We start from the raw sequence: 26,385 nt of genomic DNA on the forward strand, positions 1-26,385 counted from the left end.
CTTCTGTGAAGACTTATTTGACACTTAACTGTGTGTTAGATTCTAAGTGTTTTAAAGACACTAGCTTATTTAAACCTATTCACAAGTATGGGATAATGGGAGATGTTGCTATCATCTCCGTGTTGCAGAGAAGGAGACTAAGATCTAGAGGAACAGGAAACTTTCCCAAGTTCACAGAACCTAGGGGGCTACACAGAGAGCTGCCCCATGGCCTATTCCTGAATTGCAGACTGTCTCCAACCAAATACAGATGCCTTGGTCTAGGAAAGAAAGTTCCAGTGGACAATGGGGAAAGAGGGCACAGGTGGTGGCTCTGATCTGTGAAGGGCCTGGGCCAGAACCAGTCTTGACTTGCTCTTGGATGCGGCTGTAGCAGAGCAGATACAGAGAAGGTAGCACTGAGACAGGAGCCTGAGGACCTAGAAGGGCCTCGGAGGCTGAGCTAGCAGGGGGTGGGAGCATCCCCTCTGGTAGGGCACCTCAGCCTACCCAGAGATACCTACTCTGGCTCAGAGAAGAAAATGCTGGGAAAATGAGGGAGGCCACTGTGTTTTGCACCTTAAATTCATGAAACCATTTACATAGACACCCTGTGGGGTCTCAGCAAGGCCCCTTCTATGCACTTGTACTTGGCAGAGCCATTGTCCACAGCCCAAACCGTCAGCCTTCACCTGATACCTCCCAGAGAGGCGAGGCATGTTACTCAACTCAGATTTCACAGTGGCAACTAGGACCAGCTTCAGGGCCAGGAGGCCTGCAGCTGTTTCTTAACGAACTTCTTGATTTTCCTCTAAGTCTTATGAATCTCTCATTCCTCACAAATACAGTGATGTAGAAAGTACAGGGTCAGCATTTAATCATGCACAACACATCCCAGCTTCTCTAATCCTGTCCCTCCAGCATGTTCTCTGCCCTCATTCTCTTGGTTATCACAATCTACTTCCACCTGGATGGGCTTCCTAGACTCCTGGATAATTCCACCTCCTTTTCATCATCCTCACATCTTACTAGTCTCCAGGTTCTATTGATTCTGCCCAGCTCAGTCCAGTGTACTCATCCCCCTTTTCTCTACCCACTAGCCTCTCTGCCTCAATTGCAGGGACAGTGAAGATCTTTTCTTCCCATCCCTGGCTTCCCCATCACCTAACACCCTTCCAGCATGTGCCATGCTTCTGCTTAGCATCCTTCATTACATCCCTTATTACATCCCTAATTGCCCATGTGATGATGCTGTAGGCACATGGTAACAAGTTGAGTGACCAAATTGGCAAGACCAATCCCTGCATTCTGTGCTCCAAGTTGTTCTTGGCTGTGTTCTGACCATCTTTTGACTGCTAGGGCATCGATATCAGAAATCTAATATGACTGTTTTACCTTTGCAAAATGACAAAATGGATTTAGTTAGAACTGATACAAAGGTATGTGAAGAGGGGTGATGCTTGTGGAAAGATAAAGAATGAAAAGCCTTTATTAGAATATGAAGAATAGTTAAAAGCCAATACTAGCCTGAGGTTACATACAATCCAACACAGACATTATTTGCATAGCATATGATATAACTAACATAGGGACTTTGTCAAGGGTTGAACTTACATTTTAAGTATTTAAAACTTACCAGTAGCATTTATTTTCAATTTTTTACAGTAAATATTTTAGTTGGTTTCCATAATTATTGCAATGTTCATATAATACTATATTCATCTAATCTACTAAATTTCAAAAACTAATGTAACTAAATTAGTTATATTAGCTTACTAAATTAGTAAACTAATGTTCTAAAAACTAATGTAACTATGTTTTCTGCTTATATAAATAACACTACTATAAATATCTTTAAATATGTGGTTGTTTACTTTTATGGAATTACCCTAGGATAAGTTAATTACAGAGGAGATTAGCTTTGTTAAAAAGTATTAATCAACATGCACAGTCACTGGTATGTGGATGTACCACAAATATAAGAAGCTAACCACAAATGTAAGCTCTTAATATGTCTCAGAAAGTTGTGCTGTTATAATACTTCCAACAGTTCATAAGTTTGCCAACCTTCCTCATTGCAATAATATTATAACTTTCATTTATTGGCCCTAAAAGTTGCCTTGATCTTCTTTCAATTAGCATTTGTTTCATTACTATTAAAAATTAATTTTTTAAGTGCTGCTTACTTTGGGGATTTCTTCATATTTGAATTGTTGACAGTGTATTTATAGGAACTCATTTAGACTCATCTTAATTCAGGTTGTCTATGTATAAACATCTTCTAATCTTTGATATAGCCATTATAAATAATCAAATAATTTATATTGAATTAAACCATTAAGCAATCCCATATATATTATAAATGATGACTTATATGGAACTCTCCTAAGAAGCCAGAGTTACAACAGAGATACTGTTTTAATAAGCCATTTAATATACTTTCAGCTGAGTTATCAAGAAGAAATTTTTTTAAAAGTTGCTATAGGTAGGGCTTTATGGGAAATTATTAATATTATGATATGAGCTGAGAAATATAATAAGGGAATCAGAAGCAATGTGATCAAATACACATTGAAGGTCATAATTCAAAGGTTAAAGTTCCATGGAGAAGCAAGCTAAAGAGACAACATAAAGAAGGTTGAAAGATATAAAGATAATTATATAAAATATTAATACAAATTCTAAGATATGACTTTTACTTAAATGAAACTTTAAAAAAAGTTTATTATTTTTAGAACTTGATCCCATGACCAATAAAAGATGAGCAGATTAAATCTTCCCAGGTGGCACTAGCAGTAAGGAAGCTGCCTGCCAATGCAGGAGTTACATGTGCTAGACTTGCATCCTCGTGGACTGTAGCCTGCAAGGCTTCTCTGTCCATGGAATTCTCCAGGCAAGAATACTGGAGTGGGTTGCCATTCTCTTCTCCAGGGAAACTTTCCAACCCAGGGATCAAACCCAGGACTCCAGGACTTCCACATTGAATGCAGATTCTTTAACGTCTGAGCCACCATGTAAAAATATATACTAAAATATATAATAAATAGTACAGAATTCTCATTAATAAAAACAGAAACAAATTTCCTAAAATGACCCCTAACTATATATACAAACTGAAGTTTATTTAAAGTTCTCACTTCTGGTTGGAAGGGGAACTGTGGCTTTCTGGAAATAGCCATCTGGGGCCAAATCAATTGATGAGGTGGCAAGATTTTTATTTTGAAGAGTCAGAAAATAATTTTGTGAGCATTTCCAGAGTAGCAGAGTGAGGATCTCTAAAATCTTGCTTCTCCATCCAAAGTGACAAGAATACCTCAAAATAGACAAATTCCATTTTTTTTCAGAACTTTGGAACTAACCAAAGCTTGCAATAACCCACGGGATGTATATTCAAGAAAAATGTATAACTCTTAGCAAAAACAGTTAGTTTTGTGACATTTTATTATTTTTTGATTGTTATTTAACAATTTTTATTGGAATATAGTTGATTCACAGTGTTTTGTGATATTTAAACGTGCCAACCTCTAAGTTCTATGAGAAAGTTGAAAAGCAACAGACTCACAATCATAGCAGCTATGAATATTAGCAGCTTAGCAGCCACTGGAGGAAAGAGATAGTTTTGAAAATGATTGACGATGTTTGACCTACCTGGTTGTTCCCTGGAAACCTCCAGTCAGAGTTTGTCTGTTTTCCCTGACTCAGAGTCTACTCTTTGAAAACAGCATTTTCCCTGGGGCAGTTGTCAAAAACAATCAGTAGCAATTGTTTAACGTTGTATCAGCATGAGCCATCATTAACAGGTGCAGCAAAAACCTGGGAAATGAGAGATATTTGGAGATTTGCAAAGAATTAACATGTTCCTAGGAATTAAGAAAGCCATACACATGTGTAAGGTTGACTAAATGCTGAGGAAAGAATTGAGAAGATCCAATTTCTCACTCTGACTTTGAGGCTCTGGGAAAAATGGGAAGGTTAACCTAAAGCATAGATATAATCTGCCTGCCAGATCATTGAAGACATGCTATGACACACACAGAGAACCCCTCAGCAAAGGCTGGAAGACTTAATGATAAAACTATTTGAGGAAATCTCTGTCCAGTCACTATAATTGGTAAAGGTAATTGATCAGAGACATCAGTGATCACGCATGACAAATATACAGATTATATACATATACATATGGCAGATGCTTTACCATCTGAGCCACCAGGGAAGCGCAATGAGGCAGACGTGGGTTCAATCCCTGGGTTGGGAAGATCCCCTGGAGGAGGGCATGGTAACCCACTTCAGTATTCTTGTCTGAAGAATCCTTATGGACAGAGGAGCCTGCTGGGTTACTGACCATGGGGTCTCAAAGAGCAGACATGACTGAGTGACTAAGCACAGCATGGTATATACATATACATGTATATACATACATACATATATATATATATATATATACACACATATATACATATACACGGTATATACATATATATATACACACAAAAAATGCAAGGAAACAGCAAGGTATGGCACACACATAAGACAATCATTGTCGCTGAGGAAGTCCAGCTGTTGGGCTTACTAGACGGACTTTAAATCCAGTTATAGATACATGTTTAAAGAACTAAAGGAAGACACATTTAAACAACTAATGGAAAATGTAAGAGCAATCTTTTGACAAATAAAGGCTGTCAATAAAAGATTAGAGATTATTTTAAAAAATAGAAATTACGGATTTGAAAAGTGCAACAAATGAACAATTCACTGAGGTTCTCAAAGCCAGATTTGAGCTGACAAAGAAAATAAATCATTGAAAATGAAGATAGTTCAATTGAGATAATTCAATCTGAGGAACAGAAAGAATGAAACACAAGTGACAGAGATGGGGAATGACTGCTAATGGATATGAGGTTTATTAAAAGATATTTTTCAGAATATCTAATATTCTGAAATTAGAGGTGATGGTTACACAATTTTATATGTATAAATATTGGATGTGAAAATTATACCCATTGTTCATTCATGAATTGTAAGCTATGCAAATGATATTACAATAAAAACTAATTAAAATATTTCTCAAAAAAGAAAATTATTTTGTGCAAATTGAATGGGAAAAAATACTCATGTGTCAGGATGCCAAGGAATTCACACCATAGCTTGTAAGGTTGTAGATCCATCTGAGCACAGGGTTCGTCTGGTAGGAGCAGTGTAATCATTGAGGCAGCTGCTTATACCCAGAGGCTACCTCCTCTTTTCCAGATTCTTCCCTTTGGCTCCCTCCTGCTCTCTCAGTTCCCAGTGGCTGCTGACTGACCCTGGATTGTGGACCAGAAAAGATACAGGGAAGGTGAGAATTCTTTTTTTTAATCACTTAAGAAGCAAGCCAACTCTTCTATGCATCAGAAAACATAGAGTATATCAGGTACATAGCAGCCAGGCAGCCAAAAAGTCAAACAAATTAAATGTCTGCTTAACCATGGTGTCTTACTTCTTTCACGCTGATCATCTCCCCAGAGGTATAAACAGGCTGGAGATGCCTTGCTCCCAAGTGTGTGTGGTCAAGGTGAGTAATTGTAAAGGCCAGAGTTGAGACCCTGAGCACATTGCATTGTGGTTATACCAAAACAAAGTGTTAGAAAGAAATCTAATGGATGGTCATCTAATGGATGGTTACTGACTTCAAATGATTTACATTGTAAGGTTACAAAGAAGCAGAAAACAATACTTTGCACACAAAACACATATTTAAGTATATAGTTTATTTTATTCTTAAAAGACCTTGGTGCTGGGAAAGATTGAAGGCAGGAGGAAAAGGGACGACAGAGGATGAGATGGTTGGATGGCATCACCAACTCAATGGACTCGAGTTCACACAAGCTTCAGGAGTTGGTGATGGACAGGGAAGCCTGGTATGCTGCAGTCCATGGGGTTGCAAAGAGTTGGATACGACTGAGAGACTGAACTGAACTGAACTGAACTGAATGCCTTGAAGTCACTCTTAGTCTTTCCCGTTTCTAGGTGAATAAGTAGGCTCAGAGAAGTTGTGACTTGGGATGGAACTCACAGCTTATGAAGAAGGCTGCAGGTGCTCTGTTAGGTAGTCTGACTTTGGATATTATGTTCTTTTTGTTCCTTCAGCCTCATGGCCCTTGATACACCAAATGATTGGTTCTCAACGCTTTAGGTGTTAAGAGTATACATATTTGTGAAGCAATTCCAGAAAAGGGAAGTCACACATATAACTAAGTGATGGTCACTGACTGTTCACCTTCTAGAGCTACCCCCTTGCTTGTCCCAACAGCACATGCTTGGAGCATTGCTGCAGAGGGAGCAGTGCCTGCTCATTAGCTGTTAAACTTCATCTTTGAATAACCCATAGCAACCAGTAAACATAAGACCCAAACAGGAAAATCCATCCAAAACCACTCTTGAAAATACAATTAAGTCTTTAGAAGCAAAGCAAGCACAAAGCAATCATTTTGGCGTAGTAAGATCTCAAAATAAAGGTATACACATGTTTTGGAGCTAGAAAACTAGTTTTCAAGTTTGTTCTGGGAAAAGGATCCATGGGCTTCCTACTTCCCAGTATTGGCCTGACAATAAAGCTGGACTATTAGTCCTGTTTATCATGTTTATCTACAACATACGGTAGCACTTTAAATAAAGGTAGGGTGGTATCCTTGATCATACTAATAAAACGGGTCTGACTTTTCTCAGACTCTGTGGCACCATGTCTTCATAGCGTTTAAATCTTGTGACTGGGACAGGAACTTTTATTGGCGCCTACCAAAATAATCTGTGTTTGAATCAATTTCCTGGCTTGCATTATAAAGTTTGCGGATTTCTGCACAAGCAATTTGGGAAAAGCAAGCACTCATTAAAGTACTTGACCCAAGAATTTCTGTAAGTTCAAAGGGAAAGCCACCTACTCTGCAGTGACCCCTCACGCAAACAGGGTTTCATTTTTGGTGTAGAGGCAGGTAACGGTACCTGGATAACACACGTTAGCAGGGTAAATGCTTCTGGTGTATTTTCTACACTGGGAAATACATTGGAATTTGTGGACAAAATAAAACATAGTCTACCACTGTCTTAACAAACATATTTACTTTTATATTCTTTTACGTTGATGCAAATAAAGTTTCAAAACTGTACAACATTAGAGTAGACAGATTTTATCTCATTAGCCTGAGATGTCTGGAAGACTATGAATATTTTGTGTTTCACCAGGTTCCTACACTTAATTTCAGACTATAAGATTTTCCATTTCTTTTATCATATTTAGATGATGTTAAAATATACTTTTGCTTCTTTGTATTAGACTTTAAGAAAAATTTCCATGCATAGGATTACAGAGGCAGAAGATGTGGGAATCTAGACTATCTGGAGGATTCTTACTTTTTTCTTATTTTTATTATTATATCTTTCAAAATATAGTGACCAAATTAAACTGCCATCAGAAACATCTATTGATATCACCATATCTTGCCAGCATTTAAGTATTACCATGAGTGCATACTAAGTTGCTTCAAATCAAGTCCAACTCTTTGCAACTCTATGGACCATAGCCCACCAGTCTCCTCTGTCCATCATGAATAATCCTTTTTTTTTTTTTTTTTGATTGTAATCATCTCTTCTTGTTATTTAGTTGCTAAGGTGTGTCCAACTCTTTTGCGAGCCCATGGACTATAGCCCATCAGGCTCTTTTGTTCATGGGATTTCCCAGTCAAGAATACTGGAGGGGGTTGCCATTTCCTTCTCCAAGGAATCTTCTTGAGCCAGGGATCAAATCCACATTTCCTGCATTGACAGGCAGATTCTTTACTGCTGAAACCCCAGGGAAGCTTTGTAGCAAGGTAAGACCTTGCTACAAAGTTCAATAAGTAAAATTTACTAATTTGAAACTATTATATTATCAGTAGTTTTAAACATTTTAAATAGTTTAAAATTGCTTGCTGAATTGAAATCTTCTGCCTATTTGTCTAGTGAGGCCTTCATGGTTTTATACATTTCATACACATAAAATGTATATGCTCATTTAAATATTGTAACCAATAATATTTTGCTATATTTCATGTGAATATTTCTTTGTAGTCATTTTTTTTCTTTCTTAGTAGTCATTTTTTACATGTAATAGTCCATTTTATATTGATCTTTAAGCAGGAAATATTCAAACCTGAATAGTAATGGTTATATTTTTAATATTTTGCAGCATAGCATTTTAGGAGTATTATTTGCAAAATATTGAAAAAAATATCCGTTTTTCCGAAATGATCTGGAGAGAAACATGGATATACACACATCCTTAAATGTGAACATGTGAGCACAACTATTCACAAAATATTAATATAATTATGCATATAGTATGTTCCTCTGCCCAAGAATAGCTGGAACACCTAGTTAGTCTTGTCCACGAGGCAATCATACTACCATCTGATTTCTAGCCCTCTGCCTGGTTTCGTGGCACCTGGTCTCTTCTCACATCCCACTGTAATTCAGGCTGATGCACGTAGAATCATTTAATTTCCTGTTGCTGTTTAGTTGCTAAGTCATGTCTGACTCTTTTGTGACCCCATGGACTGTAGCCTGCCAGGCTTCTCTGTCCATGGGATATCCCAGGCAAGAATACTGGAGTGGGTTGCCGTTTCCTTCTCCAGGGGATCTTCTTGACCCAGTGACTGAACTCACATCTCTGTGTCTCCTGCATTGGCAAGAAGATTCTTTACCACTGAGCCACAAGGGAAGCTCTTACTTTCTTAAACCAAAGCTACTGTATTAACCAGAAAAGGCAATGACACCCCACTCCAGTACTCTTGCCTGGAAATTCCCATGGACAGAGGAGCCTGGTGGGCTGCAGTCCATGGGGTTGCTAAGAGTCAGACACGACTGAGTGACTTCACTTTCACTTTTCACTTTCATGCATTGGAGAAGGACATGGCAACCCACTCCAGTGTTCTTGCCTGGAGAATCCCAGGGATGGGGGAGCCTGGTGGGCTGCCGTCTATGAGGTTGCACAGAGTCGGACATGACTGAAGCGACTTAGCAGCAGCAGCACTATATTAACAGCTGATAATTCTTTCTTTTATCAGCAATTAGTGGATTTATAATTCTAAGTCCATGTATGCAATATTCGCCTAATGCTTACAAACACAAACACGGATCATAGGATAGGAGGTGAAATCTTCATTGCACCTGTTCATGCACAGCACTAAGAACTTCTTTTCTCCATGTTATCTTGTGCTAAGGCAATATCAGAATTTTTTCTTTTTTTCTGATTTATCAAAAGTCATTGCAACTTAGGCTGCAGGCTGTTTCTTTTAATTAGCATTTTCTATGGAAGACACATGTGAGAATTTGGCTGTTTTTTACTTGTGCTATTGTGTTTTTTACTTGTGCTATTTACTCATATGCCTCTGCTATACCTGCATATACCAGAATCTCAAAAACTATTTTTCATCAGAATTGGAGCCCTTTGAAATCAATGTCTAAGCATGGTAAATTTCTGATTTCTGTTTCACTTTCATATGAATATATACATATGTCAAGCTATGTGGAGATGTCTTTCATATCAGTTTTAGAATCACCTATGATTACTGTCTAAGACACACATGATCAGGGGAAGTTTCAGAATCTGCCCAAAGTTGTGTCCTAGAAGCTTGCTCTCCTCTCCAGGCAGGTGTCGTTTCATCTCCCAAAATGATAAGAGCTTTCTGGACCTCTAGCAATGAAGTTTTTTTTAATGTTCTAGACAAATTAATCATGTTTCTTGTCCAGGCAGGGAAGTACTAATAAGAACTCTCCTGATGCCCTTGTGAGTGAATTAAAATTCTGAGATCTGGTTATCCCTGAATGAGCCACCATCCAAACATGATATTTCAAAGACAAATAGGACTACTGTTTGTAAGAGAAATAAAAAACCCTGTTTAAGTCTGCCTGGGAAGTTCTTGGCCCGAAACTAAATCTAGTATATTTTCTTGTGTGTGTGTTTTAATTTCAGAATGGAAGAATCCTATGCCACCATTTGAGGTGTTGTTCACTTCTCTATGCCACTTTTGAGTAAGCACCAGTGCAGTCCTGTGTTCTTCAGTTATAATACTGAAACTATTACTTCCACTCAGGGTTTCCTGTGATACCTGCAGTCTGTAGGCATTATTAGCAGTTCAAACTTTAAATGCTAGTGATATACAAAATATGCAGTTAGAAACCTAAAAAGAGAATACAATCAATGTTTGGAAGTTAGGCAATGTAGTTTTAGATGATCCCTGGGTTTATTTACAATGAAAAATTTAAAAAGACATTTCAATGGCAATAAGAAATATTTTGAACTAAATACAATTTAAAAGTATATATATCAAGCTTGTGGAATGTACCCTGTTACTCTGCTCTGTGGAACATCTTCTCCATCGGTTTGGATAATTCAGGGTTATTTGTATTAATACTCAGCTTTATTGTCCTTGAGTTATGGCTAGAATATGACCATTAAAACCATGGTTGGGTGCCTCTGAAGCCCTGAAGTACACATTTTCACAAGAGATAAAAACTTCTAAACCTCCTACCAACTTTAATCATCTAAAAGTGAATGGCAGGGCTGTCAGTGACTTAAGAAACTAGCAAAGATTCCAACTCTACTATAATAACAAAGGTGCTAAGTAGAATTTTTAACCTAAACAAGTAATATTTTATAGAGCTACGTAAATTTAATCAGTTAAATACAAAGTTCCCTTTATTTTGAAATTATAAAAAAAGCCATTATAGAAGAAATCAAAAAAGAAATCAAAATATGTATAGAAATGAATGAAAATGAAAACACAACAACCCAAAACCTATGGGACACTGTAAAAGCAGTGCTAAGGGGAAGGTTCATAGCATTACAGGCTTACATCAAGAAACAAGAAAAAAACCAAATAAATAACCTAACTCTACACCTAAAGAAATTAGAAAAGGAAGAAATGAAGAACCCCAGGGTTAGCAGAAGGAAAGAAATCTTAAAAATCAGGGCAGAAATAAATGCAAAAGAAACTAAAGAGACCATAGCAAAAATCAACAAAGCTAAAAGCTGGTTTTTTGAAAAAATAAACAAAATTGACAAACCATTAGCAAGACTCATTAAGAAACAAAGAGAGATCTGAAAGAGACACGTGTACCCCAATGTTCATCGCAGCACTGTTTATAATAGCCAGGACATGGAAGCAACCTAGATGCCCATCAGCAGATGAATGGATAAGGAAGCTGTGGTACATATACACCATGGAATATTACTCAGCCATGAAAAAGAATTCATTTGAACCAGTCCTAATGAGATGGATGAAGCTGGAGCCCATTATACAGAGTGAAGTAAGCCAGAAAGATAAAGAACATTACAGCATACTGACACATGTATATGGAATTTAGAAAGGTGATAACGATAACCCTATATGCAGAACAGAAAAAAGAGACACAGAAATACAGAACAGACTTTTGAACTTTGTGGGAGAATGTGAGGGTGGGATATTTCAAAAGAACAGCATGTATACTATCTATGGTGAAACAGATCACCAGCCCAGGTGGGATGCATGAGACAAGTGCTCCGGCCTGGTGCACTGGGAAGACCCAGAGGAATCGGGTGTAGAGGGAGGTGGGAGGGGGGATCGGGATTGGGAATACATGTAAATTCATGGCTGATTCATATCAATGTATGACAAAACCCACTGGAAAAAATAATAATAATAATAAAAATTAAAAAAAAAAAAAACAGAGAGAAAAACCAAATTAACAAAATTAGAAATGAAAATGGAGAGATCACAACAGACAACACTGAAATACAAAGGATCATAAGAGACTACTACCAGCAGCTCTATGCCAATAAAATGGACAACTTGGATGAAATGGACAAATTCTTAGAAAAGTATAACTTTCCAAAACTGAACCAGGAAGAAATAGAAGATCTTAACAGACCCATCACAAGCAAGGAAATCGAAACTGTAATCAAAAATCTTCCAGCACACAAAAGCCCAGGACCAGATGGCTTCACAGCTGAATTCTACCAAAAATTTAGAGAAGAGCTAACACCTATCTTACTCAAACTCTTCCAGAAAATTGCAGAGGAAGGCAAGCTTCCAAACTCATTCTATGAGGCCACCATCACCCTAATTCCAAAACCAGACAAAGATGCCACAAAAAAAGAAAACTACAGGCCAATATCACTGATGAACATAGATGCAAAAATCCTTAACAAAATTCTAGCAAACAGAATCCAACAACATATTAAAAAAAAATCATACACCATGACCAAGTGGGCTTTATCCCAGGAATGCAAGGATTCTTTAATATCCACAAATCAATCAATGTAATACACCACATTAACAAATTGAAAGATAAAAACCATATGATTCTCTCAATAGATGCAGAGAAAGCCTTTGACAAAATTCAACACTCATTTATGATTAAAACTCTCCAAAAAGCAGGAATAGAAGGAACATACCTCAACATAATAAAAGCTATATATGACAAACCCACAGCAAGCATCACCCTCAATGGTGAAAAATTGAAAGCATTTCCCCTGAAATCAGGAACAAGACAAGGGTGCCCACTCTCACCACTACTATTCAACATAGTGTTGGAAGTTTTGGCCACAGCAATCAGAGCAGAAAAAGAAGTAAAAGGAATCCAGATAGGAAAAGAAGAAGTGAAACTCTCACTGTTTGCAGATGACATGATCCTCTACATAGAAAACCCTAAAGACTCTACCAGAAAATTACTAGAGCTAATCAATGAATATAGTAAAGTTGCAGGATATAAAATTAACACACAGAAATCCCTTGCATCCCTATATACTAACAATGAAAAAACAGAAAGAGAAATTAAGGAAACAATACCATTCACCATTGCAACAAAAAGAATAAAATACTTAGGAGTATATCTACCTAAAGAAACAAAAGACCTATACATAGAAAACTATAAAACACTGATGAAAGAAATCAAAGAGGACACAAACAGATGGAGAAACATACCGTGTTCATGGATTGGAAGAATCAATATTGTCAAAATGGCTATTCTACCCAAAGCAATCTATAGATTCAATGCACTCCCTATCAAGCTACCAACGGTATTTTTCACAGAACTAGACCAAAGAATTTCACAATTTGTATGGAAATACAAAAAACCTCGAATAGCCAAAGTAATCTTGAGAAAGAAGAATGGAACTAGAGGAATCAACCTGCCTGACTTCAGACTCTACTACAAAGCCACAGTCATCAAGACAGTATGGTACTGGCACAAAGACAGAAATATAGATCAGTGGAACAGAATAGAAAGCCCAGAGATAAATCCACAAACCTATGGACACCTTATCTTTGACAAAGGAGGCAAGGATATACAATGGAAAAAAGACAACCTCTTTAACAAGTGGTGCTGGGATAACTGGTCAACCACTTGTGAAAGAATGAAACTAGAACACTTTCTAACACCATACACAAAAATAAACTCAAAATGGATTAAAGATCTAAATGTAAGACCAGAAACTATAAAACTCCTAGAGGAGAACATAGGCAAAACACTCTCTGACATAAATCACAGCAAGATCCTCTATGACCCACCTCCCAGAATACTGGAAATAAAAGCAAAAATAAACAAATCAGACCTAATGAAACTTAAAAGCGTTTGCACTACAAAGGAAACTATAAGTAAGGTGAAAAGACAGCCCTCAGATTGGGAGAAAATAATAGCAAAGGAAGAAACAGACAAAGGATTAATCTCAAAAATATACAAGCAACCCCTGCAGCTCAATTCCAGAAAAATAAATGACCCAATCAAAAAATGGGCCAAAGAACTAAACAGACACTTCTCCAAAGAAGGCATACAGATGGCTAACAAACACATGAAAAGATGCTCAACATCACTCATTATTAGAGAAATGCAAATCAAAACCACAATGAGGTACCATTCCACACCAGTCAGGATGGCTGCTATCCAAAAGTCTACAAGCAATAAATGCTGGAGAGGGTGTGGAGAAAAGGGAACCCTCTTACACTGTTGGTGGGAATGCAAACTAGTACAGCCGCTATGGAGAACAGTGTGGAGATTTCTTAAAAAACTGGAAATAGAACTGCCATATGACCCAGCAATCCCACTTCTGGGCATACACACTGAGGAAACCAGATCTGAAAGAGACATGTGCACCCCAATGTTCATCGCAGCACTGTTTATAATAGCCAGGACATGGAAGCAACCTAGATGCCCATCAGCAGATGAATGGATAAGGAAGCTGTGGTACATATACACCATGGAATATTACTCAGCCATTAAAAAGAATTCATTTGAATCAGTCCTAATGAGATGGATGAAACTGGAGCCCATTATACAGAGTGAAGGAAGCCAGAAAGATAAAGAACATTACAGCATACTAACACATATATATGGAATTTAGAAAGATGGTAACGATAGCCCTATATGCAAAACAGAAAAAGAGGCACAGAAATACAGAACAGACTTTTGAACTCTGTGGGAGAATGTGAGGGTGGGATATTTCAAAAGAACAGCATGTATATTATCTATGGTGAAACAGATCACCAGCCCAGGTGGGATGCATGAGACAAGTGCTCAGACCTGGTGCACTGGGAAGACCCAGAGGAATCGGGTGGAGAGGGAGATGGGAGGGGGGATTGGGATGGGGAATACGTGTAAATCTATGGCTGATTCATATCAATGTATGACAAAAAAAAAATAGTAAAAAATTGAAAAAAAAATGAACTATAACCCAATATAAAATTAAAAAAAAAAAAAAAAAACTTTTTTAAAGAAAAAAAAAAAAAAAAGCCATTATAGAAAAGGAATATAGATTTGGACCTGGCTCTTTTCACTCCTGTGGTTAGTGGAACCATCCCTCCACCATCAAGATGTCTATACCCTAGTCCTTGGATGCTGTAAATGTCAATTTATTAATACATAGAGAAAGAGACTTTGTAGATGTGATTAAAGTTAAGGATCTGGAAATTGAGAGAGGATCCTGAGTATACATGTTGACCCATCTAATCACATGACTCCTGAGAGCAGAGAAACTTTCCCAGCTGTGGTCAGGCATGGTGTGACTACAAAAAAATTGTCAAGGGATGCTGTGTTGTTGGCCTCGGGCTTCCCAGGTGGCACTAGTGGTAAAGAAGCAGCCTGCCAGTGCAGGAGATGTAAGAGATGAGAGTTTGATCCCTGGGTTGGGAAGACCCCTGGAGTAGGAAGTGTCATACCACCCCAGTACTCCTGCCTGGAGGATCCCATGGGCAGAGAATCCTGGCAGGTTATAATCTACGTAGCCACAAAGAATTGGACATGACTGAGTGACTGAGCACACATACACTGCCTTAAAGATGGAGGAAGGGGACACAAACCAAGAAGTATGGGAGGTCTCCAGAAGCTGAAGAAAAAGGATTCTCCTCTGGATCCTCCAGAAATGTAGCAGTCCTGCCAACACCTTACTTTTAGCCCAGGTATAGCCCATGCTAGATGTCTGACCTACAGTGCTAAATGATGAACTCTGAATATATCACAATAGTAAAATAACACATATGTGTTTTTTTAAACAACCAACTTTTTGGTGATGTGTTAAGGCAACGAAAGGAAATGAACAACCCATGCTGGAGAAAGGCATTAGACATGAACATTTTTCTTACCAGTGTAGTCAACTCAGTCACTTGTCTTCATGGCAGCACTGAAGATGCTAGTGTGGCCCTCATTATAAGCAGTGGGAGTGACAAGTGTGGGCCCACCATTTGCATTTATGCAGCACCATCTTGCTCTTCCTGGAAGTTTCTTCTGCTTGGAATATGCTTTCCCCTTATTTCTGGGATCCCCTCCTCATCTTTCGAAATGCAAAGTAAACATCACCAGACATAGCAAATGGAAAAAGATGACACTAAATTGCAGGCATCTTAGGGGAGCGCTAGGGGAGACCTGAACAACGATTAGAGTTGAACTCTTCAGATGGCCAGTCACAAGTTCAACTTCAGGATCTATAAAGACTGAGGGGTTCTGGCTCATTCTCTTTGAGCTCCTATCTGAAGGAGACTGGGTATCTGGTACATTGCATGGGGCAGAGCAGTGGAAGCCCAGAGGGAAGTCTGTTGGGAGAAGGTATATGTGATGTTTACTACTGTGTACTTGGCACTCAGCCCAAGACCTGGCATCCAAGTGCCTCTGAATTGCTTGGCAAATAAATGGAATAAAGGAATAAAGCCAGTGGTCAAGTGAGAATCAATATAGAAATTATGCTCACCCCAACTTCCTCATAAATGGGAGGGCAACTTATCCTCAGCTTCACCAAGGACCAAATTAACGAAGCTGAAAAATAGACCCTGACCTGTGATATTCTCCTAGAGGCCAGTGGTCTACCAGTCAGCCAGGAAGTCCAGTGTGGGAAGGATGGTAACTGACAGGAGTCTGTAGCTGAACAGAACTGAAACAACTTGAAGAAGCAGATGTCTCAGGGGTGGTAGTGCTTGAAAAGAAAGCTGCCTGGCTTAGTTTTGGAGTGAATCAATAGCCTTGAAATAAACTGTCAGCCCCAGAGTCCTGTACAGAACCCCAGAGAGAATCAAGCTCTGTTGTGGCTGAAAATTTGGAATTAGATGAGAACCAATGGCTGGGGAATTTGGACTGGGGAGGGGAGTTATTAAGAGGGAGAGAGAGAGCTGACAGATAGAACCTGGTTCCCCAGGATGAGGCTTGCATTTGGGACTTCAGGCTGAGAGGAAACAAAGACAAGAGTGTTGGTTTGGGAGCTGGAGCTGTGATCACAGACTGATTCCAAATTCCAGTCTCTGGAAATAAGATTCCTAGTATGAGTCTTTTCTTGACCTGGGCCGTCTCAGCACCTCTTAGAGCTAAGTCTGTGGGTTTAAGTCCTCCACATTTGCAGCTGAGCAGATGTGGGGAAAGCAGGGCTTGGAGGCCCTCAACAATGTCTTATCAACACATATTCTTTTGTTTTTTATTTAATTTTCATTTTATAGTATAGCTGGTTTACGGTGTTGTGTTAGTTTCAGGTGTATAGCAAAGGGATTCAGTTATATATATATACATATATCCACTCTTTTTCAGATTCTTTTCCCATCTTAGTTATTATAGAATGTTCAGTAGAGTTCCCTGTGCTATCCAGTAGGTTCTTGTTGATTATCTATGCTATATGTAGTAGTATATATATCTTAACCCCAAACTCCTAATTTATCCCTTCTTCCACCTTTCCCCTTTGATCATCATAAAAGTTTGTTTTCAAAGTTTGTGGGTCTGTTTCTTGTACCATGTCTTATCAGTCCTTGCATCATGCTTCCATGGTAGCTTGTAGTGTTTATCATGATGTTTGTGTGTGCCTAAGTCCCCTAGAGATGAATGTCCTGAGAGAAACCACCATGCCTTATCCATCCTGTCTTCCCAAGGTCCACCACAAGGACACCTGACATAAACTCAATAAAGGCCGACGATTGAAAGGAGGACATTTTAAAATTCGCAGATTGATGTGGTTTCTGGTTGGCAGCAAAAACACATGGATATTTGTCATATATTCAAAGTCCTGTTTATTGGTAAGTTGAAGATGTGTTTGTATATCTATGTTTCTGCCTTAAGATGAAGTTGGTCCTGGCTTATTGGTTTGTCTGAAGTGGCTAAGATTTTGTGATCAAAATGTGCAGAATTATGAGTTATTTGCAAATCTGATGAAATTCATTGTTCATTTCTCTGATTTGTGTTTCTTTTATTTTGGCAGAATTTTGGTACATGCTGTTTTTCAGGTTTCAGGTTTTTTTTCCCTCTTTTTTTAGAAGATTAATATTTGGTGTGATCTGTTCTTTTGCTTCTAGATATTCCTCTGGGATAGTATAGGGCAGAAATATGTACAAACAACAGCACATTTTGGTTAAAAGTTGTGAAATGTAGAAATACTCAACATAGTTGATGTTTTAGAACATTCTGCATTCCTAAAATTAAGGTCAGAAAAGCTTTTGCCTCTACTACTATAAAATTACAGAGAAGGTAAAGTGGACAATTTGGAGAAGTTGAAAGATGTGCATTTACTATATGAGATACATTTTCATGAGGCTTGTTTTGATTCAAAATGAGTCTTACTTAAGTCTGGAGGGAAAGTAAATGCAGATCCATCATTTATCAGCAGAATGACAGGAAGCAAATTAAGTCATTTTTCTAAATCTCAGTTCCTATTTCCTTCTATAAAATGGAAGTTATGATCATAGAACCAAACAAGGAAGAGCAACCCAATATTGAAGGGGAAGACTAAAGTGGGAGGATTGATAATCCCTGACTTCAAGACTTACTATAAAGCTCTGGTAATCAACAGAGTGTGGTATTGATGAAATAATAGATTAACAGAACAGAATAGAGAGCCCAGAAATGTACCCCCATAAATATAGTTAATTGCCCTTTGACAAATGGCAATAGCAACATTGCCAATGGAGCAAAGACAGTCTCTTTAACTAATGGTGCTGTAGCAACTAAACATTCACATACAAAAAATTGAATATAGACACAGACCTTAGTCTTCACAAAAAATTAACTCAAAATAGAACATAGACATAAATTGTAAAATGTAAACCTATTAACCCCCTAGAAGATAGCACAAGAGAAAATCTAGATGATCCTGGTTTTGGTGATGACTTTTTTGATGAAATTGCAAAGGCAGGATACATGAAAGAAAGAATTGATAAACACAACTTCATAAAACTTAAAAATTTCTTCTCTGAACAAAACATTGCCAAGAGAACAAAAAGAAAGGAAATTAACTTATAATATGTTTTCTCTCTTTGTTGTTTGGTCACTAAGTCATCTCCCTCTTTTGCAACCCTGTGGACTGTAGCCTGCCAGCCTCCTCTGTCCATGGAATTCTCCAGGCAAGAATACTGGAGTGGGTTGCCATTTTCTTCTCCAGGGGATCTTTCTGACCCAGAGATAAAACCCATGTCTCCTGCATTGCAGGCAGATTCTTTACCTCTGAGCCACCAGGGAATACCATTATCTCCTAGATAATAAAATAATGATTTTTTGAGAATTATATAGAATATATTAACTGTCTCTTAGATTTGGGGAAACAGATTAAAATCTTTACTTTTGTATGATTTGACTTTCCTTTTCTAATGTGACATGGAAAACACTCATAGAAAATGCACAAAAATAACTGTAGGATCCAGTAGATTATTGAAAAGTGAACACACTATTCTGACTGCTCTGACAGTTCTAGTGCTCCCTGTTTTGAACTATATATAAATGGAATTGTGTGGAATGCATTCTTGTGTTTGCCTGCTCTTCCTTCAATGGTCTGCAGGCTGTGCACCTTTCTTCTGGGTAGGAGAGAGTGGCTCACTCATTGACCCTGGTGTTAGGAGAGCTTCTGCTGGAATTTTAATTGTGATCCTATTAGATCTACAGATCAATCTGGGATCGATTGTCATCTTCTCAATATTGAGTCTTTTCAACCCCTATGTGATAGATGCCTCCATTTATGTAGATCTTCTTTAATTTTTAGTCATAAATAATTTTATTCATTCTTGGGGGTATATCTTACATTTCTCATTACATTTATTTCTAGAATTTGATATTTTTGATGCTACTGTAAATGATGTTTTTATTTAAATCTCATTTTTAATTTCTTGATGCTATGTAACAAGAGATTTTTTCTTTATATTACCCTTATACCCAGTATTCTTGTTTAATCCATTTTAAAATCATTTGTTTGTTCAGTTGCCAAGTTGTGTCCGACTCTCTGCGACCCCATGGACCACAGCACACCAGGCCTCCATCCCTCACTATCTCCTGGAGTTTGCCAAGTTCATGTCCATTGAATTGGTGATGTCATCCAACCATTTCAATCTCTGCCACCCTCTTCTCCTTCTGCCCTCGGTCCTTCCCAGCATCAGGGTCTTTTCTAATGAGTCTGCTCTTTGTATCAGATGGTCAAAGTATTGGAGCTTCAGCTTCAGCATCAGTCTTTCCAATGAGTATTCAGGGTTGATTTCCTTTCAGATTGACAGATTTGAGCTCCATGCTGTCCAAGGGACTCTCAAGAGTCTTTTCCAGCACCACAGTTTGAAAGCATGAATTCTTCAGTGCTCTGCCTTTTTAATGGTACTTTACAGTATAAAATGGGTTTTCCCCCTCCTTTCTAATGCTTGTATTTTCTTTTTCTGTTTCTCTCTGTTTTGTTTTCTCCATTTCCTTTGCCTTTCTTCACAGGTGTAACTTGAGCATTGTTTAGAATTTCATTTTGTTGTATCTATAGCAATTTTTAGTATATCTCTTTGGCTAGCTTTTTTAGTGTTTGTTTGAAGTGTTATATTCTATATACATAGCTTATCACAGTGTACTGAACAGTTCTAGTAAAGTTGAGAAACTTTATGTCCCTTTACATCACTTTACCTTCCCTTCTTTATGATCAAATTGTTTTGAACATGTCCTCTATAAATGCTGAGACCATCAGTCGGTATTATAATTTCTGTGTAGAAAACTCAAAATAATTTAGACAATTCAAAAAGAAAAGGAAAGTATATTTCATTTACCCATTCTTTGGTCTTCCATTCTTACTTTTTTCTTTCTGATTTTTTTTTCATCATTTCCTTTCTGTTAGAGAACTTTTGTTAGCCATTGTGTTAAGGTAGGTCTGCCAAGGAAAAAGTCTCTTAGTTACCCTTCTTCTGAGAAAGTTTTGATTTCCCCTTCATTCCTGAAGGATATGTTTGTGAACAGAAGATTCTGGGTGACAGTTCTTTTCTTTCAGTCCTTGGAAAACGGTGCCTCTTCATTCTGACTTCCATTGTTTGTATGAGAAAACCATTGCCACCACATAGTTTTCCCCATATGTAAGTTTTCATCCTATCTTTTAATACTTTCAGGATTTTTTCATTGTCTTTAGTTTTCATATGAGAAACCTTGTCTTGTTTAGTTATAATGAATCTTGGCATGGATTTCTTGTGTTTATCCTGATTGGAGTTCACTCATCTTTAAGTTTATAGATCTGTCAAATTTGGGAAATTTTCAGCAAATAGATTACCAAATAACTTGTCAGTCCTCTTTCTCCTCTCTTTTTGGGACTCTGGTGATATGAATATCCAACCTTTGTACATTCCCACACATCCCTGAGGTTCTGTTCATTCTTTTTTTAAAAAATTAATTTATTTATTCATTTTAATTGAAAGCTAATTACTTTACAATATAATAGTGGTTTTTGCCATACATTGACATGAATCAGCCATGGGTATACATGTGTTCCCCATCTTGAACCTCCCTCCCACCTCCTTCCCCATCCCCTCCCTGATTGTTGTTGTCACAGTGCACAGCTTTGAGTGCCCTGTTTCATGCATCAAACCTGGACTGGTGATCTGTTTCACATATGGTAATATACAGGCTTCAATGCTATTCTCTCAAATCATCCCACCCTCACCCTCTCCCACAGAGTACAAAAGTCTGTTCTTCATATCTGTGTCTCTTTTGCTGTCTCACATATAGGGTCTTCATTACCATTTTTCTAAATTCCATATATATGCGTTAGTATACTGTATTGGTGTTTTTCTCTCTAACTTACTTCACTCTGTATAATAGGCTCCAGTTTCATCCACCTCATTAGAACTGATTCAAATGTGTTTTTTTAAAGGCTGAGTAATATTCCATTGTGTATATGTACCACAGCTTTCTTATCCACTCATCTGCAGATGGGCGACTAGGTTACTTCTCTGTCCTAGCTATTGTAAACAGTGCTGCGATGAACATTGGGGTACATGTGTCTCTTTCAATTCTGGTTTCCTCAGTGTGCATGCCCAGCAGTGGGATTGCTGGGTCATATGGCAGTTCTATTTCCAGTTTTTTAAGGAATCTCCACACTGTTCTCCATAGTGGCTGTACTAATTTGCATTCCCATCAACACTGTAAGAGGGTTCCCTTTTCTTTGCACCCTCTCCAGCATTTATTGTTTGTAGACTTTTTGATATCAGCCATTCTGACTGACATGAGATGGTACCTCATTGTGGTTTTGATTTGCATTTCTCTGATAATGAGTGATGTTGAGATTCTTTTCAGGTGTTTGTTAGCCATCTGTATGTCTTCTTTGGAGAAATGTCTGTTTAGTTCTTTGGCCTATTTTTTGACTGGGTCACTTATTTTTCTGGTATTGAGGTGCATGAGCTGCTTGTATATTTTTGAAATTAATTCTTTGTCAGTTGCTTGCTTGCTATTATTTTCTCCCTTTCTGAAGGCTGTCTTTTCACCTTGTTTAAAGTTTCCTTCATTGTGCAAAACCTTTTATGTTTAATTGGGTCCCATTTGTTTATTTTTTGCTTTTATTTCCATTACTCTGGGAGGTAGGTCATAGAGGATCCTGCTGTGATTTACGTCAGAGAGTGTTTTGCCTATGTTTTCCTCTAGAAGGTTTCATAGTTTCTGGTCTTACATTTAGATCTTTAATCCATTTTGAGTTTATTTTTGTGTATGGTGTTAGAAAGTGTTCTATTTTCATTCTTCTACAGGTGGTTGACCAGTTTACCCAGCCCCACTTGTTAAAGAGATTGTCTTTTCTCCATTGTATATTCTTGCCTCCTTCATCAAAGATAAGGTGTCCATAGGTGTGTGGATTTATCTCTGGGCTTTCTATTTTGTTCCATTGACCTATATTTCTGTCTTTCAGCCAGTACCATACTGTCTTGATGACTGTAGCTTTGTAGTATAGTCTGAAGTCAGGTAGGTTGATTTTTTCAGTTCTATTCTTTTTTCTCAAGATTGCTTTGGCTATTCAAGGTTTTTTTTTTTTTTTTTGTATTTCCATACAAATTGTGAGATTATTTGCTCTAGTTCTGTGAAAAATACCATTGGTAGCTTGATAGGGATTGCATTGAATCTATAGATTGCTTTGCGTAGTATACTCACTTTCACTATATTGATTCTTTGAATCCGTAAACATGGTATATTTCTCCATCTATTTGTGTCATCTTTAATTTTTTTCAATAAGTGTTTTATAGTTTTCTATATATAGGTCTTTTGTTTCTTTAAGTAGATTTATTCCTAAGTATTTTATTCTTTTCATCACAATGGTGAATGGAATTGTTTCCTTAATTTCTCTTTCTGTTTTCTCATTGTCAGTGTATAGGAATGCAAGGGATTTCTGTGTGTTAATTTTATATCCTATAACTTTTCTATATTCATTGATTAGCTCTAGTAATTTTCTGGTGGTGTCTTTAGGGTTTTCTGTGTAGAGGATCATGTCGTCTGTAAACAGTGAGAGTTTTACTTCTTTTCCAATTTGGATTATTTTATTTCTTTTTCTTCTCTGATTGCTGTGGCTAAAAGTTCCAAAATTATGTTGAATAGTAGTGGTGAGAGTGGGCACCTTTGTCTTTTTCCTGACTTTAGGGGGAATGCTTTCAATTTTTCACCATTGAGGGTAATGCTTGCTGTGGGTTTATCATATACAGTTTTTATTATGTTGAGGTATGTTCCTTCTATGCCTGCTTTCTGGAGGGTTTTTTTTATCATAAATGGATGTTGAATTTTGTCAAAGGCTTTCTCTGCATCTATTGAGATAATTATATGGTTTTTATCTTTCAATTTGTTAATGTGGTGTATCACATTGATTGATTAGGGGATATTGAAGAATCCTTGCATCCCTGGGATAAGGCCCACTTGCTCATGATGTATGATCTTTTTAATATGTTGTTGGATTCTGTTTGCTAGAATTTTGTTGAGGATTTTTGTATCTATATTCATCAGTGATATTGGTCTGTAATTTTCTCTTTTTGTGGCATCTTTCTCTGGTTTTGGTATTAGGGTGATGGTGGCATCATAGAATGAATTTGGCAGTTTACCTTCCTCTTCAATTTTCTGGAAGAGTTTGAGTAGGATAGGTATTATCTAGTCTCTAAAATTTAGGTAGAATTCACCTGTGAAGCAACCTGGTCCTGGGCTTTTGTTTATTGGAAGATTTTTTATTACAGCTTCGATTTCCGTGCTTGTGATGGGTCTGTTAAGATTTCCCATTTCCTCCTGGTTCGGTTTTGGAAGGTTATACTTTTCTAAGAATTCATCCATTTCTTCCAAGTTGTCCATTTTATTGGCATATAGTTGCTGATAGTAGTCTCTTATGATCCTTTGTATTTCTGTGTTGTTTGTTGTGATTTCTTCATTTTAATTCCTAATTTTGTTGATTTGATTCTTCTCCCTTTTTTTATTGATGAGTCTGGCTAATGGTTTGTCTATTCTATTTATCTTCTAAAAGAACCAGCTTTTGGCTTTGTTGATTTTTGCTAGTCTCCTTTGTTTCTTTTTTATTTATTTCTGCCCTAATTTTTATGATTTCTTTCCTTCTACTAACCCTGGGGTTCTTCATTTCTTCTTTTTCTAGTTGCTTTAGGTGTAAAGTTAGGTTATTTATTTGATTTTTCTCTTGTTTCCTGAGGTAAGCTTTTATTGCTATGAACCTTCCCCTTAACACTGCTGTTTCTGAATCCCATAGGTTTTGGGTTGTTGTATTTTCATTTTCATTTGTTTCTATGCATATTTTGATTTCTTCTGTGATTTGTTGGTTATTCAGAAGCATGTTGTTTAGCCTCCATATGCTTGTATTTTTAATAGTTTTCCCTGTAGTTGACATCTAAGCTTACTGCATTGTGATCAGAAAAGATGCTTGAAATTATTTAAATTTTTTTTGAATTTACCAAGGCTAGATTTATGTTCAAGGATGTGATCTATCCTGGACAATGTTCCATGTGCCCTTGAGAAAAAAGGTGAAATTCATTGTTTGGGGGTGAAATGTCCTACAGATATCAATTAGGTCAACTGGTCCAGTGTATCATTTAAAGTTTGTGTTTCCTTGCTAATTTTCTGTTTGGTTGATCTATCCATAGGTGTGATTGGGGTAGGTTCTGTTCATTCTTATTTTTCAGTTTATAATCTTCTTGTTCAAACTGGGTCACCTCTATTGCTTTATCATCAAGGTCACTAGTATTTTTCCCCTGCCCTATTTTTTTGTTGACTTCATTCACTGTATGTTTTATTTCATTATTATGTTTTTGGATTTCTTAAATTTCTATTGGTTCTTCTTTATGTCTTTGAGTACTTTGCTGAGATGTTCTGTCTTTCATTTGTTTCAGGCATGCTTCTTGAAACATCTTTATGATGGCAACGTTTAAGTGCTTCTCATTTAATTCTAACAACTCTGCCAACTCAATTTTGCTGTCTGTATATTGTCTTTTCTCACTCAAGTTGTGATGTCCTTGGTTCTTGCTATGATCAATTATTTTCTGTTGAAATACAGACAATTTGGGTATTATTTTGTGAGATTCCAAATCTTATTTAAAGTTTGTATCTTATCAGGATTCTGCTGATGTTAGGGGTGGAAATTCAGGCTCCCTCTGGGGTTCCTTGTTGCTGCTGAGTGGGAGTGGGAGTGCTAGCTCCTCTCTAGACCTCTGCTAAAACTCCCTGACTGGGACAGATGGAGGCACCTCACCGCTGTTTCCTTCATAACCGTCATTGATGTAGGCAGTGAGGAATGTCCTTTTGACCTCTAGACACTGGGAAACATCCTGATTCTTCACTATGCCTCCCCTGAGGTTGCACCAGGTGGTGGGAAAAGACACTGGAACAGGCAGGGAGGGAAGCTGGGTGAAGTCTCTGGCAGAGGGATGGGCCTGCAGCTCTGTCACTTCTGTTACTTAACAGAAGCTATCGCAGCCCATACTTCAGAATGGGAATCATGGTAGCCCCTCACTCACCCATGGTCTTGAGATACTGTGATCAAGGGAAAGGCTTTGTTAAAATGCAAAGGAATTTGTCAAATTCAGACAGACAGAAAAGTAGAAGCTTGGAATGGAATCAAGAATGATCAATGCTCATTACATTGACTATTGGCTATTTGCAATAGCCAAGACATGGAAGCAAGCTAAAAATCCATCAGCAGAGAAATGGATAAAGAAGATGTGGTACGTATATACAATGGAATATTATTTAGCCATAAAAAATAATGAAATAATGCCATTAGCAGCAACGTGGTGAAACCTAGAAATTATCTTACTAAGTGAAGTAAGTCAGATAAAGACAAATATTATATGATATCACTTACGTGTGGAATGGAAAAAATGATACAAATGAGCTTATTTACAAAACAGAAACAAACCCATAGATATATGAAACAAACTTATGGTTACCAAAAGGGATAGTGGGGAGGGGTGGATAAATTAGGAGTTTGGGACTAACACATACACACTACTATATATAAAATAGATAAACAACAAAGACTTACTGTATAGCACAGGGAACCATGCTCAATATCTTGTAGTAACCTATAATGGAAAAGAATCTGAAAAAGAATATATATATATATATATATATATGCATACATTTAGTTATACATATACATATGTATGCATGTGTATATATATGCATATATGTATATGTAACTGTACA

The sequence above is a fragment of the Dama dama genome, chromosome 18, assembly GCF_033118175.1.
Source record: "Dama dama isolate Ldn47 chromosome 18, ASM3311817v1, whole genome shotgun sequence".
NCBI lineage: Eukaryota > Metazoa > Chordata > Mammalia > Artiodactyla > Cervidae > Dama > Dama dama.